General features: G+C 35.2%; 1 long non-coding RNA gene across 1 annotated transcript in view; it reads right to left on the reverse strand.

Annotated features, from left to right (window-relative positions):
• Window positions 1-11188: 11188 nt before the first annotated feature.
• LOC112427779 (uncharacterized) overlaps window positions 11189-20387 on the reverse strand; it is a 194587-nt gene continuing 185388 nt past the window's right edge. Inside the window, exon 6 of the long non-coding RNA XR_011608238.1 lies at window positions 11189-12429. This is a non-coding gene — a long non-coding RNA (uncharacterized lncRNA). The remainder of the gene's footprint in view (window positions 12430-20387) is intronic.

Here is a 20387-nt window from a genome sequence, read left to right on the forward strand (position 1 = left end):
ATAATGCCAAAAAATTTTAAGTCAAACCATTATATGTTGGGGGCCATCTGTATTACCCAACTGCTCCTAAGGAGCACCACCACCAATGTATAAGAGAGCTTATTCTTCCATAGGCTTGTCAACACTTAATATTATCAGGATTTTTAATTTTTACTGATTTAATGAATACAAAACTGTATCTCATTGCTGCTTCAAATTGCATTTGTATGGATCCTGGCAAGATTAAAAACTCTTTCATATATTGACTGAATATTTATAGTTTTTTTTTTTAACTTACCACCCATAAATATGACTTGATTTCTTTTTTTCTATTTAGTTGTTTTGTGTTATACTCACGAATTTGTAGGATTTCTTGAACATTTCCAATGTTCAACATAGTATTCTTTTGGTTGTATACAAATACATTCCTACAGTTTATCTCATTTTTTAAATGACATATAATCTCTTTTGTTGCATGGAAAATATTTTTAATGAGGTCAGGTTTCCAAACTTTATTTTCAGAGTTTTGGTTCTCGTTTAAGAATATTTCTCTATCTAAACATATTCTTCTCTACTTTGTAAACAATTTTTAATGTTTTCCCATTCTTTCAACACAACTTTATAATGCCACCTTTGTCACATGGCATATATGGGTATGATAGGGGTCGATACCTAGTAATGTGGATCCTTCAGTTATAGTTTATTTGTCAAGGTTTCCCTGCATATCCTTGGACCTTTTGGTTAACTCAGCTTTCTCTGACTATAAAATGTAAACCTTAGAATTATTTTGTAAATTTCCACAAGCAAACTGGTTGAAATTCTTACTGGTATTGCATTAAATTTTTGTGGTATTTCAGGGATAATCAATATCAGTCTTCATTTCTATGAGCATGAATATTTCTCCATTTATTTAGGCCTTCTTTAATTTCTCACAGTAGTATTTTGTAGTTTTCAGTGTAGTACAGGAATGTTTTTGATACCACTTGTTACATGAATTCCTATTTGATATTTTAGATTCTACTGTAAATAATATCACTTTTGTAAATTTTGTCACTGATACAAATACAACCAATTATTGTATTTTAACCTCATATTGAGAGACTTCTGTAGATTGGCTTATTTATTTATTTTTCTAATTATTATTATTATACTTTAAGTTCTAGGGTACATGTGCATAACGTGCAGGTTTGTTACATATGTATACTTGTGCCATGTTACTGTACTGCACCCATCAACTCGTCAGCACCCATCAACTCGTCATTTACATCAGGTATAACTCCCAATGAAATCCCTCCCCCCTCCCCCCTCCCCCCTCCCCATGATAGGCCCCGGTGTGTGATGTTCCCCTTCCCGAGTCCAAGTGATCTCATTGTTCAGTTCCCACCTATGAGTGAGAACATGTGGTGTTTGGTTTTCTGTTCTTGTGATAGTTTGCTAAGAATGATGGTTTCCAGCTGCATCCATGTCCCTACAAAGGACACAAACTCATCCTTTTTTATGGCTGCATAGTATTCCATGGTGTATATGTGCCACATTTTCTGAATCCAGTCTGTCACTGATGGACATTTGGGTTGATTCCAAGTCTTTGCTATTGTGAATAGTGCCGCAATAAACATATGTGTGCATGTGTCTTTATAGCAGCATGATTTATAATCCTTTGGGTATATACCCAGTAATGGGATGGCTGGGTCATATGGTACATCAAGTTCTAGATCCTTGAGGAATCGCCATACTGTTTTCCATAATGGTTGAACTAGTTTACAATCCCACCAACAGTGTAAAAGTGTTCCTATTTCTCCACATCCTCTCCAGCACCTGTTGTTTCCTGACTTTTTAATGATTGCCATTCTAACTGGTGTGAGATGGTATCTCATTGTGGTTTTGATTTGCATTTCTCTGATGGCCAGTGATGATGAGCATTTTTTCATGTGTCTGTTGGCTGTATGAATGTCTTCTTTTGAGAAATGTCTGTTCATATCCTTTGCCCACTTTTTGATGGGGCTGTTTGGTTTTTTCTTGTAAATTTGTTTGAGTTCTTTGTAGGTTCTGGATATTAGCCCTTTGTCAGATGAGTAGATGGCAAAAATTTTCTCCCATTCTGTAGGTTGCCTGTTCACTCTGATGGTAGTTTCTTTTGCTGTGCAGAAGCTCTTTAGTTTAATGAGATCCCATTTGTCCATTTCGGCTTTTGCTGCTGTTGCTTTTGGTGTTTTAGACATGAAGTCTTTGCCCATGCCTATGTCCTGAATGGTACTACCTAGGTTTTCCTCTAGGGTTTTTATGGTATTAGGTCTAACATTTAAGTCTCTAATCCATCTTGAATTAATTTTCATATAAGGAGTAAGGAAAGGATCCAGTTTCAGCTTTCTACTTATGGCTAGCCAATTTTCCCAGCACCATTTATTAAATAGGGAATCCTTTCCCCATTTCTTGTTTCTCTCAGGTTTGTCAAAGATCAAATGGCTGTAGATGTGTGGTATTATTTCTGAGGACTCTGTTCTGTTCTATTGGTCTATATCTCTGTTTTGGTACCAGTACCATGCTGTTTTGGTTACTGTAGCCTTGTAGTATAGTTTGAAGTCAGGTAGCGTGATGCCTCCAGCTTTGTTCTTTAGACTTAGGATTGTCTTGGAGATGCGGGCTCTTTTTTGGTTCCATATGAACTTTAAAGCAGTTTTTTCCAATTCTGTGAAGAAACTCATTGGTAGCTTGATGGGGATGGCATTGAATCTATAAATAACCTTGGGCAGTATGGCCGTTTTCACAATATTGATTCTTCCTATCCATGAGCATGGTGTGTTCTTCCATTTGTTTGTGTCCTCTTTTATTTCACTGAGCAGTGGTTTGTAGTTCTCCTTGAAGAGGTCCTTGACATCCCTTGTAAGTTGGATTCCTAGGTATTTTATTCTCTTTGAAGCAATTGTGAATGGAAGTTCATTCCTGATTTGGCTCTCTGTTTGTCTGTTACTGGTGTATAAGAATGCTTGTGATTTTTGCACATTAATTTTGTATCCTGAGACTTTGCTGAAGTTGCTTATCAACTTAAGGAGATTTTGGGCTGAGACAATGGGATTTTCTAAATATACAATCATGTCATCTGCAAAGAGGGACAGTTTGACTTCTTCTTTTCCTAACTGAATACCCTTGATTTCTTTCTCTTGCCTGATTGCCCTAGCCAGAACTTCCAACACTATGTTGAATAGGAGTGGTGAGAGAGGGCATCCCTGTCTTGTGCCAGTTTTCAAAGGGAATTTTTCCAGTTTTTGCCCATTCAGTATGATATTGGCTGTGGGTTTGTCATAAATAGCTCTTATTATTTTGAGATACGTTCCGTCAATACCGAATTTATTGAGCGTTTTTAGCATGAAGGGCTGTTGAATTTTGTCAAAAGCCTTTTCTGCATCTATTGAGATAATCATGTGGTTCTTGTCTTTGGTTCTGTTTATATGCTGGATTATGTTTATTGATTTGCAATGTTGAACCAGCCTTGCATCCCAGGGATGAAGCCCACCTGATCATGGTGGATAAGCTTTTTGATGTATTGCTGAATCCGGTTTGCCAGTATTTTATTGAGGATTTTTGCATCAATGTTCATCAGGGATATTGGTCTAAAATTCTCTTTTTCTGTTGTGTCTCTGCCAGGCTTTGGTATCAGGATGATGTTGGCCTCATAAAATGAGTTAGGGAGGATTCCCTCTTTTTCTATTGATTGGAATAGTTTCAGAAGGAATGGTACCAGCTCCTCCTTGTACCTCTGGTAGAATTCAGCTGTGAATCTATCTGGTCCTGGACTTTTTTGGTTGGTAGGCTATTAATTATTGCCTCAATTTCAGAGCCTGCTATTGGTCTATTCAGGGATTCAACTTCTTCCTGGTTGAGTCTTGGGAGAGTGTAAGTGTCCAGGAAATTATCCATTTCTTCTAGATTTTCTACTTTATTTGCGAAGAGGTGTTTATAGTATTCTCTGATGGTAGTTTGTATTTCTGTGGGGTCGGTGGTGATATCCCCTTTATCATTTTTTATTGCGTCTATTTGATTCTTCTCTCTTTTCTTCTTTATTAGTCTTGCTAGCGGTCTGTCAATTTTGTTGATCTTTTCAAAAAACCAACTCCTAGATTCATTAATTTTTTAGAGGGTTTTTTGTGTCTCTATCTCCTTCAGTTCTGCTCTGATCTTAGTTATTTCTTGCCTTCTGCTAGCTTTTGAATGCGTTTGCTCTTGCTTCTCTAGTTCTTTTAATTGTGATGTTAGAGTGTCAATTTTAGATCTTTCCTGCTTTCTCTTGTGGGCATTTAGTGTATAAATTTCCCTCTACACACTGCTTTAAATGTGTCCCAGAGATTCTGGTATGTTGTATCTTTGTTCTCATTGGTTTCAAAGAATATCTTTATTTCTGCCTTCATTTCGTTATGTACCCAGTAGTCATTCAGGAGCAGGTTGTTCAGTTTCCATGTAGTTTAGCGGTTTTGATTGAGTTTCTTAGTCCTGAGTTCTAGTTTGATTGCACTGTGGTCTGAGAGACAGTTTGTTATAATTTCTGTTCTTGTATATTTGCTGAGGAGTGCTTTACTTCCAATTATGTGGTCAATTTTGGAATAAGTGCTATGTGGAGCTGAGAAGAATGTATATTCTGTTGCTTTGGGGTGGAGAGTTCTATAGATGTCTATTAGGTCTGCTTGCTGCAGAGATGAGTTCAATTCCTGGATATCCTTGTTAACTTTCTGTCTCGTTGATCTGTCTAATGTTGAGAGTGGAGTGTTGAAGTCTCCCATTATTATTGTATGGGAGTCTGAGTTTCTTTGTAAGTCTCTAAGGACTTGCTTTATGAATCTGGGTGCTCCTGTATTGGGTGCATATATATTTAGGATAGTTAGCTCTTCCTGTTGAATTGATCCTTTTACCATTATGTAATGGCCTTCTTTGTCTCTTTTGATCTTTGATGGTTTAAAGTCTGTTTTATCAGAGACTAGTATTGCAATCCCTGCTTTTTTTTGTTCTCCATTTTCTTGGTAAATCTTCCTCCATCCCTTTATTTTGAGCCTATGTATGTCTCTGCATGTGAGATGGGTCTCCTGAATACAGCAGACTGATGGGTCTTGACTCTTTATCCAGTTTGCCAGTCTGTGTCTTTTAATTGGAGCATTTAGTCCGTTTACATTTAAGGTTAATATTGTTATGTGTGAACTTGATCCTGCCATTATGATATTAACTGGTTATTTTGCTCGTTAGTTGATGCAGTTTCTTCCTAGCCTAAATGGTCTTTACATTTTGGCATGTTTTTGCAATGGCTGGTACCGGTTGTTCCTTTCCATGTTTAGTGCTTCCTTCAGGGTCTCTTGTAAGGCAGGCCTAGTGGTGACAAAATCTCTAAGCATTTGCTTATCTGTAAAGGATTTTATTTCTCCTTCACTTATGAAACTTAGTTTGGCTGGATATGAAATTCTGGGTTTAAAATTAGATTGGCTTATTAATTCCAACAGTTCTTCTGTAAACACAAAAATGTCATCTGCAAACGACCTTTTTTTTCCTCTTCTTTTCTAATACAATATTTTTCTTGTCTTACTGTACTGGCTAAGATTTCCAGTATAATATTTAAATAAACTAGTAGACTATATCATTGATTTTTTTATTTCAGGAGAAAAGCTTTCAATAACCCATACTTAAATATGAAGTTCTTTACATGTTTTATTTGTGGTTACTCTTTATTGAATGAGAGATTTTCCTTTTATTCTTTGTTAAAGTAGAGGCTAATCCCTGTCATGGCATTAGATATAAAAATCTGAAACACAGCACTAGAATATTACATACAGGCAGATAAGGATAATACAATATTACCACGTGAGTCTCATTTCAGCAGTGCAAAGTGGTTCATTGATAATTATTTCATTTAGTTGAAAATTAATTTAGTTGATTACCTTAACTGACAAAAGAAGAAAAATCATATAATGAGCCTGATGGATGAAGAAAAACCATTTTACAAACTTCAGTAGTCAATCAGAAAGACAGAAAGCACAGGACCCTTTTTCTTGCATCTGTAGTGTAAACCTCAGCAGCAGACAGTAACTGTACTAGGTCTCTCAGATATAGTTGATGTTTTTGTCTGTTTCTTCTATGAACTATAGAGAGAGATATAGAAAAGTCTTAAATTATAATTATGAATTTAATACTTGTCCTTTTAGTTATGTAATTTATTTTTAAAACTATGTTATTGAGTATATATAGATTTAGAATTGTATTGTATTCACTGTGGATTAAACTCATAATTATGAAATATTCATATTTATTTCCAATTAAGCCTTAATCATCTGTGACAATTATTAGTAAGGCTACATAAGCCATCCTTTAGTTAGTGTTTCTATGGTTCATCTTTTTCCATTTTTTTCTTTATAACATTTCTGGTTCTTTTATTTAAAATGTTTCTTGTAAGCAGCTTATCATTGAATTTGGCTTTTGTAACCAATCTGTTAATTTCAGTCTTCAAATTGGATTATATAGCCTGTGTGCACTTCATGTAATTACAGTTCTGTTTGTGTTTAAAACTACAATCTAAAATGTTCTCTATTTTCACCTCCTCCCATTTTATATTCTTCCTTTTTTTTCCTCTTCTGTCTTCTTGACTAATAAAGGTCTGTATTATTCACCTTTTCCCTCTGTTAGCTAGCAAGTTCTACATTCTTTTCCTGTTTCCATTAATGGCTACTTTATAACTTATAACATGATATTTTACTTTAAAAACGTTGTGCAAATTACCTGACCACTTTGCAGTTAATGCTAGAGTTATTAATTAATTTAGCAGAGTCAAGGTTTGACTATGCTGCCTGGGCTGGTCTCGAACTCTGGGCTTCAAGTGATCCTCCTGCCTCAGCTTCTCAAAGTTCTGGGATTGTAAGAGTCAGCCACCCCACTCAGCCAGTGCTAGTTTTAGAGCACACCAACTTTATTTACTCTCTCACACCTTTGTATTATTATCATCATACAATTTAATCCCACACATATTTTAAACACCCAACATTATCTATTGTTTTCTACAGTCAGCAATCATTTAAATTTACAAACATCTTTCCTTTCCGTGGGTCTTCATATATTGTTACATTTCTCTCTGGAATTAATTTTCCTTCCACTGAACTCCTCTTACAATTTAGTGTAGGTCAGCTGGTGAAAGACCTCACCTTTGTTTAAACATGTGATCATTACTGAAAGAATGATATGGTTCTATAATAGACATTGGGGAGGGAGTGAGGGATACGAAATTACTTAATAGATACAATGTACACTATTTGGGTGATGGTTACCCTAAAAGCCCAGACTTCATCATCACACACTACATCCGTGTAACAAAAATGCACTTGTACTCCTTCAATGTATAAAAATTTATTAAAAATATCATGATATTTTCCTCCAGCTTCTTAGTGTATGGTAAAATCAGCTTCCAGTTTTGTACTTACTTTCTAAAGTTAATATGCCCCTTTTCTGCACAGTCATTGAAGATTTCTTTTAGTCTTTCATTTTCAGCAGTTTAAATGCGGTCTTTGGTGTGGTTTTCTTTATATTGGTTCTGACTGAGGCTTCAGGAGCATCTTGATTCTGTGGGTTGATGTTTTTTATCAGCTCTGAAAAATACCTGGCTGTATCTTCAAATATTATTTCATCCTTATTCTCTCTTTTCTCTCTTTTGGGGACTTCATCCAATTTTAAAGAATTTTTACTACTCTTCACATATCTTACTCTCCTTGCCTTTTTCTTTTTGGACCTCAGTAGGCATATTTTTACTGACTTCTTTTTTAGTTTACTAATTTTATCCTTTATATAAGTTTTTGGTGAAATGGAGTTTTTTCCTCCAAAAGCCTTTGCTTTTTTATTTAATTGAGTTTATTGTTTTCTTATTATTGAGTTTTGGGAATTCCTTTTTATGCTGGATGGAAGATCTTTATCAGATATGTATTTTGCAATATTTTCTTCCCATTTCTGGCTTATCTTTTCATTCTGTAACAGTGACCTTTAAAGAAGAGAACTCTTAATTTGATGAAAACCACTTATAATTTTTTTTCTTTATGTATTGTGTTTTGTTATCATGCCTAAGGAATCATGGTCAATCCAAGATCACAAAATTTCTACTTGTTCTTCTATGAGTTTTAAATTCACATTTTACATGTATGTTTATGATCTCTTTTATAGCTAATTTTTGTATATGGTACAGGATAAGAACCAGGATTTACTTTTTCCCATATGAATAGCCCATTATTTCAGCACCATTTATTACACTAAATACCTTTTCTCTGTTGAATTCCCCTTTCCCCTTTGTTGAAAACCCACTGACTATACATGTGTGATTCTATATCTGGATTTCCTGTTCCACTGAGCTATATGTCTATCCTTTCATCAATCCCAGGCTGTCTATATATTTGTATCCTTATAGTTAGTCTTGAAATCAAGTATTAGGTATTTTATGATGTCTTTCTGCTATTAATTTTTAATTTGTTATGTTTTTAAAAATTACTTCAAATGATTATAATTCTTTTAAATTTGCTTTTTTCTTTTATGGCTCAGAATATCTTGGATATGTGCTTGAGAAGAATGGTTAGTCTGATATTATTAAATGGAGTGTTGTATAAGTGTCAATTAGATAAAGTTGGTTCATAGTGTTATTCACATCTTCTGTATCTTTGCTGACTTTCTGACTGCTTGTTTTATTAATGAAAGAGAAGCATAAATTTTGTTATGATTGAAGTCTTGTCTATTTCTCTTATAAATTTTGTAAGTTTTTGCCTTGTATATTTTGAAGCATTGTTAGTTGAATACATATTTTGGATCATTGTATCTTCTTGGTACCTTGACCCTTAATTGTTAGATAATATTATTCTTTATTTCTCACATTCCTTGTTATGAAATAAACTCTGTCTGATAAAAATATAGTCACTTTAGTTATATTTTTATTTGAATGTTTTTTTTTATTATTATACTTTAAGTTCTAGGGTACATGTGCACAACATGCAGGTTTGTTACATATGTACACATGTGCCATGTTGGTGTGCTGCACCCAATAACTCGTCATTTACGTTAGGTATATCTCCTAGTGCAATCCCTCCCCACTCCCCCCACCCCACAACAGGCCCCGGTGTGTGATGTTCCCCTTCCTGTGTCCAAGTATTCTCATTGTTCAATTCCCACCTATGGGTGAGAACATGCGGTGTTTGGTTTTCTGTTCTTGTGATAGTTTGCTGAGAATGATGGTTTCCAGCTGCATCCATATCCCTACAAAGGACATGAACTTATCCTTTTTATGGCTGCATAGTATTCCATGGTGTATGTGTGCCACATTTTCTTAATCCAGTCTGTCACTGATGGACATTTGGGTTGGTTCCAAGTATTTGCTATTGTGAATAGTGCCGCAATAAACATATGTGTGCACGTGTCTTATAGCAGCATGATTTATAATCCTTTGGGTATATCCCCAGTAATGGGATGGCTGGGTCAAATGGTATTTCTAGTTCTAGATCCTTAAGGAATCGCCACATTGTCTTCCACAGTGGTTGAACTAGTTTACAGTCCCACCAACAATGTAAAAGTGTTCCTATTTCTCCACATCCTCTCCAGCACCTGTTGTTTCCTGACTTTTTAATGATTGTCATTCTAACTGGTGTGAGACGGTATCTCATTGTGGTTTTGATCTGCATTTCTCTGATGCCTGTGTATTTCTCTGATGCTGTGGGTTTGTCATAAATAGCTCTTATTATTTTGAGATACGTTCCGTCAATACCGAATTTATTGAGCGTTTTTAGCATGAAGGGCTGTTGAATTTTGTCAGAGGCCTTTTCTGCATCTATTGAGATAATCATGAGGTTTTTGTCTTTGGTTCTGTTTATATGCTGAATTACATTTATTGATTTGCGTGTGTTGAACCAGCCTTGCATCCCAGGGATGAAGCCCACTTGATCATGGTGGATAAGCTTTTGGATGTGCTGCTGGATTTGGTTTGCCAGTATTTTATTGAGGATTTTTGCATCGATGTTCATCAGGGATATTGGTCTAAAATTCTCTTTTTTTGTTGTATCTCTGTCAGGCTTTGGTATCAGGATGATGTTGGCCTCATAAAATGAGTTAGGGAGGATTCCCTCTTTTTCTATTGATTGGAATAGTTTCAGAAGGAATGGTACCAGCTCCTCCTTGTACCTCTGGTAGTATTCAGCTGTGAATCCTTCTGGTCCTGGACTTTTTTTCGTTGGTAGGCTATTAATTATTGCCTCAATGTCAAAGCCTGCTATTGGTCTATTCAGGGATTCAACTTCTTCCTGGTTGAGTCTTGGGAGAGTGTAAGTGTCCAGGAAATTATCCATTTCTTCTAGGTTTTCTAGTTTATTTGCTTAGAGGTGTTTATAGTATTCTCTGATGGTAGTTTGTATTTCTGTGGGGTCGGTGGTGATATCCTCTTTATCATTTTTTATTGCGTCTATTTGATTCTTCTCTCTTTTCTTCTTTATTAGTCTTGCTAGCGGTCTATTAGTTTTGTTGATCTTTTCAAAACACCAGCTCCTGGATTCATTGATTTTTTGGTGGGTTTTTTGTGTCTCTATCTCCTTCAGTTCTGCTCTGATCTTAGTTATTTCTTGCCTTCTGCTAGCGTTTGAATGTGTTTGCTCTTGCTTCTCTAGTTATTTGGATTGTGATGTTAGGATGTCAATTTCAGATCTTTCCAGCTTTCTCTTGTGGACATTTAGTGCTATAAATTTCCCTCTACACACTGCTTTAAATGTGTCCCAGAGATTCTGGTATGTTGTATCTTTTCTCTCATTGGTTTCAAACAACATCTTTATTTCTGCCTTCATTTCGTTATGTACCCAGTAGTCATTCAGGAGCAGGTTGTTCAGGTTCCCTGCAGTTGAGCCGTTTTGATTGAGTTTCTTAGTCCTGAGTTCTAGTTTGATTGCACTGTGTTCTGAGAGACAGTTATAATTTCTGTTCTTTTACATTTGCTGAGGAGTGCTTTACTTCCAACTATGTGGTCAGTTTTGGAATAAGTGCGATGTGGTGCTGAGAAGAATGTATATTCTGTTGCTTTGGGGTGGAGAGTTCTATAGATGTCTATTAGGTCTGCTTGGTGCAGAGTTGAGTTCAATTCCTGGATATTCTTGTTAACTTTCTGTCTCGTTGATCTGTCTAATGTTGACAGTGGGGTGTTAAAGTCTCCCATTATTATTGTATGGGAGTCTGAGTCTCTTTGTAAGTCTCTAAGGACATGCTTTATTAATCTGGGTGCTCCTGTATTGGGTGCATATATATATATAGGATAGTTAGCTCTTCCTTATGAATTGATCCCTTTACCATTATGTAATGGCCTTCTTTGTCTCTCTTGATCTCTGATGGTTTAAAATCTGTTTTATCAGAGACTAGGATTGCAACCCCTCCTTTGCATGTGAGATGGGTCTCCTGAATACAGCAAACTGATGGGTCTTGACTCTTTATCTAATTTGCCAGTCTGTGTGTTTTAATTAGACCATTTAGTCCATTTACATTTAAGGTTAATATTGTTATGTGTGAACTTGATCCTGTCATTATGATATTAGCTGGTTATTTTGCTCGTTAGTTGATGCAGTTTCTTCCTAGCATTGATGATCTTTACATTTTGGCATGTTTTTGCAATGGCTGGTACCGGTTGTTACTTTCCATGTTTAGTGCTTCCTTCAGGATCTCTTGTAGGGCAGGCCTGGTGGTGACAAAATCTCTAAGTATTTGCTTGTCTGTAAAGGATTTTATTTCTCCTTCACTTATGAAACTTAGTTTGGCTGGATATGAAATTCTGGGTTGAAAATTCTTTTCTTTAAGAATGTTGAATATTGGCCCCCACTCTCTTCTGGCTTGTAGAGTTTCTGCTGAGATATCTGCTGTTAGTCTGTCTTTTTCTGCATCCTAATATATTGAGTACTTTATGATTCCATTTTTATGTTCACTATTAACTTATTATTTATAGCTCTGTAAAAAAAAGACAGTCATTTCCTTAGAGTTCATAATATACATTTGTGATTAATCACAGCCTATCTTCAAATAATGTTATGTAATTTCACATGTCATGTAATAACTTCACAACCATATACTCCCAATTGCTCATGTACATCTTTTGCCGTAGCAACCGTAGTACATAAGGCTTTTTAAAAGAAGCTCACTACACACAATATACAGAAAGCTAAAACACAATGAATTGCTACTTATTTGTTTTAAAGGAATAATTTTCTATTAGAGCAATTTAAATGAGAAAATAAATTTTATACATACCTTTACTCTTGCCATTTCTAGCACTCTTCATAGATCACAGTTTCTATCTAGTATCATATTTTTTCTGCTTGAAGAAATTTCTTTAACATTTCTTGAAACACAGATATTCTTGTTGTAAATTTTGTGAGTTTTATTTGTTTGAAGGCTTCTCAGTTTTTATTTGAAGACGTCTTTATTTTCCTGCTGTTATTGAAAGATGTTTTCATTGCATATATACATTGGAGTTGACAATTTCTTTTTAAATTTCAACACTTTAATGATCTCAGTCAGCTGTCACCTGTGTCAGTTTTTTCTACTGCTGAGCCCAGCAAAGACATTATTTCTGTTATGTTTTTTATTTCTGCATTGCCATTTGATTGTTTTCTTATGGTTTTATTTTGTTTGCTGGAACTCCCTATCTAGTCACATATGTGGTGTATCTTATTCACTATTAATCATATTAACACATTAATCATAGCTATTTTTAATTCCCTATGTGACTTCCAACATCTGGAGCATATTAGAGTCTGGTTTTGTTGGTTTTATTGACAGCATGTATTTTCTTGCCTCTTAATATTTCTCATAATTCTTGTTTGAATGTCAGACACGTTGCATAAAACAACAGTGCCTGATATAAATAGCATTTGGGCCTGCAAATGGCCAGAAAATGTTAATTTGGTAGATAATCAGCATGGGGGTTGAGTCAGTGTAGCCATGACTTGACCTGGATTTTAGTTTTCTTTTTGCTGTGGTCACCATGAGTGCACCCTAGAATTAAAATTCCTCTAGTGACACTTTGTGTTTAGGGTTGTGGCTGCACTGATGCAATGTTTTTTTTGTTTATTTTTTTTCTGTTATTTTACCACTCTCAGCTTTAGACTTTCCCTGTGACTTAAGCTCTCTAATGCATTCAGGAAAGTTTAAAATTTCATATACATTCCATCTTGTTATTGTAAGGGTGCTGAACATACTCTTTTTAGCTTTCTACATCTTAAGCAAAATCCCTGAATACTTGGTTTTTAAGTTTCTTTCAAACTATGATATTCTGATACAATATCAAGTACAAAAAAAAAAAATGTCAAGAAAAGATTGTTCAGAGTGCTTCAAGAGAGATGGCAGAATGGATTGATGGCCTGTATTTTTACAACTTTTTGTTGAATGGCCATAACTCTAATATGCCACCATGATTTACGGAGATCTGACAAAAAAAATCAGCTGTTAACTAAAAGTGATAATAACGTCTAATGTGTATCAAGTGCTTAACATGTGCTAGGCACAAAGCAAGGGGTCTTATGTCTATCCCATTTAGTTTTCTTACCATCACTATAGGATAGCAAGTGATATGATCTCTACCTTCTACAAGAGGAAACTGAGGTTCAGAAAGCAGGAGACCTGCCCGAAGTCACAGAACCATGAAGTGCTCTCTCAGGTTCCACGGGTCCTAGTCTTGACCGCTATGTTGTACTGTTTCCTTCTGGTGCTATCAGGATAGTTTTTCTCTTGTGAAGGGTAAACTCATTTTTATCTGTTCCTTTTGTGATATTTTTTAAAGGAGCAAATGCTTAAGAGTTTGGCAAAGTCTCATATCTGTCACTGGTTTTGATTTTATTTTTCGTTACAAAAGATTGATGAGTTGTCTACCATTTAAATCATATATTATTTCCTGTATGATATAAAGTTTGTGAAAGTTTTGAGACTGGAGTACAGAAAAATTCTCTATTTTTATCTGAAACTATCATGTTTATCTTTCAGTTTTAGGAGAGTTTGTCTGGTCATAAATTCCATCAGTCTCTTGCTGCTATTTCTGTCTAGCAAATTATTTCTTTATTCACGAAGCAATAAAAGGTCACTGGAAAGAAGAATATAATATTCACTCTCATAAAATAAAGTTAAACAGTATTTAGCATTTATATCTTTCCAGTGTAGTAAACAAAATATGTTTTATTTGACTCAATGAAGACCTATGATACCAAAAGCGATAAATCTAATGATTTGTTTGAACACAGGAAGATAAATCTTTCATAGCATGCCCTCAGTGATGACATGTTGCCATTGTCCTAGTTTTCTATAAAATTAGATAGAAAGGCAAAGCAGGCTGGGCTTCTTGTTCCAAAACATTCAGATCTCAGTCCAGGACTATGGTCTAAGACCATCAGCTGAATAAGTACAATTGATGTTTTGTTTACTTGGTTTGCTTTTTAAAATGCTCCTTATTGAAATAATATTGACCTGATGTTTTATATTTGCAATGGAGACTAGAAGAAGTTAAGGCCAATTTTTCTTTTTAGTTTGCTTTAATTTCAGTGAGTATCTGAGAAAATGTAAAATTTCCTGACCTTTCTTTAGGCATGTCATGAGATGATTGTTTTCCTTTTTTGTAGGCAATCAGATCTGTGGTTAAAAAATTTAGCAAGTGCATTATTAAAACTGAGTTAGGATTTAATATAAATGCAAATTTCTTATTTTTATAAAGTTTCAATGGATTTTGTTTATAAACATAATGTGCACATAATTGGCTTAAGAAAATGGCTCTTTATAGCTTCCAATTTCTTTTGTTGCCATAATTAAAATAATACAACTAAAACACATTAAGTTAGTGTCTTTTACAAATCCAGATATAAAAGCAATGTGTTCCTCCTTATGAACTACACGGCTTGACATCTTTTTATGCAGTCCTTTCTTGTGGGAAAACAGTGAGGAGCAAACCGGAAAAGAAAAGCAAAAGAAGCATAGGTTACAAACTACAGAGGGGCCAGTTTCTGTACCCCTGTTTCTCAATCTAGTCACTTCCAAGAAGTTTTGATACTTTTCCATATAGAAAAAGTCAATATAGTTACCAAATGTGCCAATTGTCTCTAAAGTTATTTAGAAAAAAAGAATATTCATCTAGTACCACTCCATTGCTTAGTCCTTTTTACAATTTCATTTTTACACATTTTGTTTCTCATTATCAAATAAAAATCTGTCTCATGCTGTTATAAGCCTTTTTATAAAAGATTCCCTTCACTGAACAGCAGAATCTGGCCCTATTATCTCTCTAATTAAAACATTGCAACCTCAGGAAGCCATCGGTTAGTTCTCAGTAACTGGCACTTATTTCGATCTCCTTCTGTATGGCAAGAAAAATGGTGAAGAGAACAGAAATGTCCCGATCCCTAAAATTAGATATAAACCTGCAAATATTCAACCTGCAGAATCCTTTGGGTCTATAGAAATGGCACCCAGTAATTTATTTCGACATAACTCAACTTGCTTTCACTCTATAGCTCAGCTCTGCGCAGCTCATTTTTCAAAAGAACTTAACAGTTCAAGATTGTTCATGCCTTCTGGAATCCTACATCTGTATTTTCTTTCTTAACAGATTCTCTGAAGTTGGAATCAAAGATCATACATCATAATACAACTCCACTACTTAGTAGACTCATCATTCTGGCTACCATTTTGTGTGTGTGGTTTTTTTACCCGTTCAACTAAGCCTTATTGTTAAGATAATTTTAAGGGATTATAAGAACTTTAAAAAATTTTTTTATTTGTAATTTTTGTGGGTAAATGGTAGGTATCTATGTTCATGGGTACATGAGATGTTTTGATCCTGGCATGCAATACACTAATATAATAAAACAAGCAGATCATACCCAAGAGAATTGGGTATCCATCCCTTTGAGCATTTATCCTTTGTGTTACAAATAATTCAGTTAAACTCTTTTAGTTATTTTTAAATGTATAATTAAGTTCTTATTGACTATAGTCACCCTCTTATTCTATCAAATAGTAGGTCTTATTCTTTCTATTTTTTTGTACCCATTAATCAAAGTTGTTTTTTTTTTTTTTTTTTTTGGCTTTAAATAGAAAAACCTTATGTTCTATTAGCAAAGGCATCGGTAATATTTTAGTAGCTGTACAAACTAGTGTCTCTGTTTTTTTTCTGTGTCCCAAGGATACCAGTAAAGCCACGAGTATTGGACACATTGATAATGGGTTGCTTGTTACAAATTGCTTTTCCATGACACAAGTTTACCTATGTGATAAACCTGCACTTACGTACACCTGAACATAAAATAAAAGTTTAAAAATTTGCTCCTAATGCACATTAGCATTAATAAAGAATATCAAGCAAATGGCATAATCCAATCATATTTAATAAGCATTTATAAATATTAGGACCATGTGAGCCTCTATAAATACAGAGTAATTAAGATGGACTTTCTCAAGAAATTTAGTTTCTGGTGTAAAGAGTCCAAGCAGATGTTCAGGGATGGAATATGAGTTTGGATAGCTCAAATATACAATTCATGCCTGAATTTTTTTTATAATTTCATTTTTTAAAAATTTTAGATTTGAGATACATGTGCAGGTTTATTACCTGAGTATAGTGCATGAAGCTGAGGTTTGGAATACAAATGATCCTGTCACCCATGTACTGAGCACAGTAGCCAACAGTCAGTTTTTCAACCCTCACCTCCCACCCTGCCTCCCTCTTATAGTAGTCCCCAGTGTTTATTTTTCCCATCTTTATGTCCATGAGTACCCAATGTTTAGCTCCCGTTTATAAGTGAGAACATGTGGTATTTGGTTTTCTGTTCCTGCATTGATTTGCTTAGGATAATGGCCTCCAGCTGCATCCATGTTGCTGCAAAGTCATGTCAGAATTTTGGCTAGACTATGTACAAAGGATATGTACTATATGCGTGAGAAAAACAGAGTAAGTCACAGTCATACTGGAAGTAATCAATTCATTTAAAAAAGTGGCCAAATTTACTTTATGCAACAAAAGCATGAGTCCTAGTTTAGAAACTAATAATTTCACTGATAATAAGGCATGGGATTTAGAGTAAGGAAGCTTAGATGTAATTCCTAACTCTGCCAGTAAGTGCTGAGTGATCTTAATCAACCTGGTTGACCTTTCCAAAGCTTTTTATGGGTTGCTTATGCATAAAATGAGTGGTTGACTCTTGTGACCTCCAAAGTCATGTCCAACTCCACGATCTAAGGAGAAAGGAAACTCAGAGAATCCTTTGGATAAGAATTGACCCTCCAACCAAAGGAAGAATGCTTTTCTACTTTCCAAGAAGCTTATGAAGACTGCTAAAATACAGAACTTAATTACAGAAAATCTTAACTCTGCAGACTTGTGCAGAAAACACTGAAAATAATTTCAATTACCCCTTATGTGATAATTTTTAGCGTAGGTTAGGAGCCATTTCTGATGCACAACATACTAGAACTAATTAAGCAAGGCCTATGTTTTAATTTTAGGACAGTGTGTATTTGTAAAAAGAGCTCGGACTTTGGAATCAAATAGACCTGGCCCTCCCATTTCTTAACCATGTGAATTTTAACAAGCTACTCAACCTCTCTAAATATGAGTTTCCTTATGAAAAGGGAGTTTAACAATATCTATTTCAGACAGATGCTAGGATCAAATGGAATAATGTATGTGGAGTCTAAGGCTGTGCCTGGCATTCAGTAGACAATAAATGCTAATTCCTCTTAAGAGAGTTAAAGATTAATATGTTGAAAATAGGCACTTCGTTTACATGACTAGTCACCCAACATATTTCTTATGGGTCGGGGTGAGTTCTACTGATACAGATTGCTCAGACAAAGCAATGAAACACAGATGAATCTATTAAGAAAACAATAATATTTACAATACCATGAAAAAACGAAATACTTAGGAATCCATTTTACCAAGCAGGTGAAAGACTTGTACACTGAAAGTTATAAAACACTGATGAAAAAAATTTTAAAAAGACACAAATAAATAGACATCCTATGTTCCAGGATTGGAAGACTTAATCTTGTTAAGATGTCCACATGGCCCAAAGCAATGTACAGATTCAATGCAATCCTTATCAAAATCCCAATGACATATTTTACATAAATAGGGAAACAAACCTAAAATTCGTATACAACCACAAAAGACCCTGAAAAGCCAAAGAGATCCTGACAAGGAACAACAAAGCTGGAGGCATCACACTTGCTGATTTTTAAATTTATTACAAAGCTACAGTAATTAAAACAGTATGGTCCTGGCATAAACACAGATACATACACAAATGGAACAGAATACAGAGCCCAGAAATAAACCAACACATGTACAGTCAACTGATCTTCAATAAAGTGCCAGAATACACAATGAGGGAAGGATGGTCTCTTAAAAAAAATGGCACTGAAAACAGTGGGTATCCATATGTAAAAGAATGAAATTGGAACCTTACCCTACACCATATGCAAAATCAACTCGAAATGAATGAATGTCTTAAACATAAGAACTGAAACAGTAAAACTTGTAGAAGAAACACAGGGGAAAAGCTTTATAACTTTGATCTTGGCACTGACTTCTTGGATATGACATCAAAAACATTAGCAATGATAGCAAATAAAGACAAGTGGGAGGGGCCTGGCACAGTGACTCACACCTGTAATTCCAGCACTTTGGGAGGCCGAGGCAGGTGGATCACCTGGGGTTAGAAGTTTGAAACCAGCCTGGCCAACATGGTGAAACCCCATCTCTACTAAAAATACAAAAATTAGCAGGGCATGGTGGCATGCATCTCCAGCTACTCAGGAGGCTGAGGCAGGAGAATCGCTTGAACCCAGGAGGCGGAGCTTGCAGTGAGCCGAGATCGCACCATTGCACTCCAGCCTGGGCAACAAGAACGGAACTCTGTCTCAAAAAAAAAAAAAAAAAAAAGACAAGTGGGACTATATAAAACGAAAAAGCTTCATTTTTATTTGAAAAGGTGGCTATGTTTATTTTATTTTTATTTTAAGTTCAGGGATTTGTTGCAGGTTTGTTACATAGGTAAACTTGTGTCATAGGGGTTTGTTGTACAGATTATTTAATCACCCAGGCATTTATAGCAACTCATAGCCCCTTCCTTTGCCACTCATAGCAAAGGAAACAGTTATCCAAGTGAAAAGGCAACCTACTGAATGGGAGAAAATATATGAAAGCCATATATCTGATAAGGTGTTAGTATATAAAATATATAAGAAATTTCTACAGCACAATAGCAAAAAACTTTACTGGATTAAAAGATTGGCAGAGGACTTAGACATTTCTCCAAAGAACATAAACAAATGGACAACAGGCATTTATAAACATGATCAACATCACTAATCATTAGGGAAATACAAATCAAACCCATAATGAGATGTCCATGCACACCTGTTAAGATGACTGTTATTCAAAACACAAACAATAGTAAGTGTCGGTGAGGATTGAAAGAGGAGAAATTGAACTGGTATGGAACACTTTTAGTGGAAATGCAAAATGGCGCAGCCACCATAGAAAACAGTATTGAAGTTCCTCAAAAAATTAAAAATAGAACTACCATATGATCCAGTAATTCCATTTCTGAGTATACATCCAAAAGAACTGAAAGGATCTCAAAGGGATATCTGCATACCATATTTTTGCAGCATTATTCACAGTAGCCGAGATGTAGAAACAACTTAACTGTCTATCCACAGATGAATAGACACGGAAAATGTGGTGTATACATACAATAGAATGTATGTATGTATACATTCTATGGCCTTCAAAAAGAAGGAAATTCTGCCATATGCAACAACATGGAGAAACCTGGAGGACGTTAGGCTCAGTGAAATAAGCCAGTCATGGAAGGACAAATACTGCATGATTCCACTTATATGAAGTATCTATAATAGTCATACTCACAGAAACAAACAGTAGAATGGTGGGTTCCAGGGGCTGAGAGAATGGGAGAATGGGGAGTGGCTTCCAATGGGCATATAATTTCAGTTATGCAAGTTGAATGAGTTCTACATATCTGCCATACAATAGAATGATTATAGTTAACATATTGTATGGTGCACTTAAAAGTTTGTTAAGAGGGTAAATTTCATGTTAAGTGTTCATATCACAGTTTTTTTAAATGGGAAAGAAGTGTATACAGCTTTGTTTTCATACTCATCCATGACTGAATAAGAAAAAAAATCCTTTACTAATCTATGATTTGACATAAATACCATAACCGTCTACCCAAGCATCAGCCAGAAATTTCTACCTGGATGTCCCAAGCAGATTTTGCTTTGACTCTGTACTTGTCAAAGTCTCCATCTACTCAGGAGAGAGTAACTGTCAGTCCTATTGTAAAGAAGAGTATTGCTGAATCTCAGTGTCATCTCATCAA

The sequence above is a fragment of the Macaca nemestrina genome, chromosome 9 (genome assembly GCF_043159975.1).
Source record: "Macaca nemestrina isolate mMacNem1 chromosome 9, mMacNem.hap1, whole genome shotgun sequence".
In the NCBI taxonomy this organism is placed as follows: domain Eukaryota; kingdom Metazoa; phylum Chordata; class Mammalia; order Primates; family Cercopithecidae; genus Macaca; species Macaca nemestrina.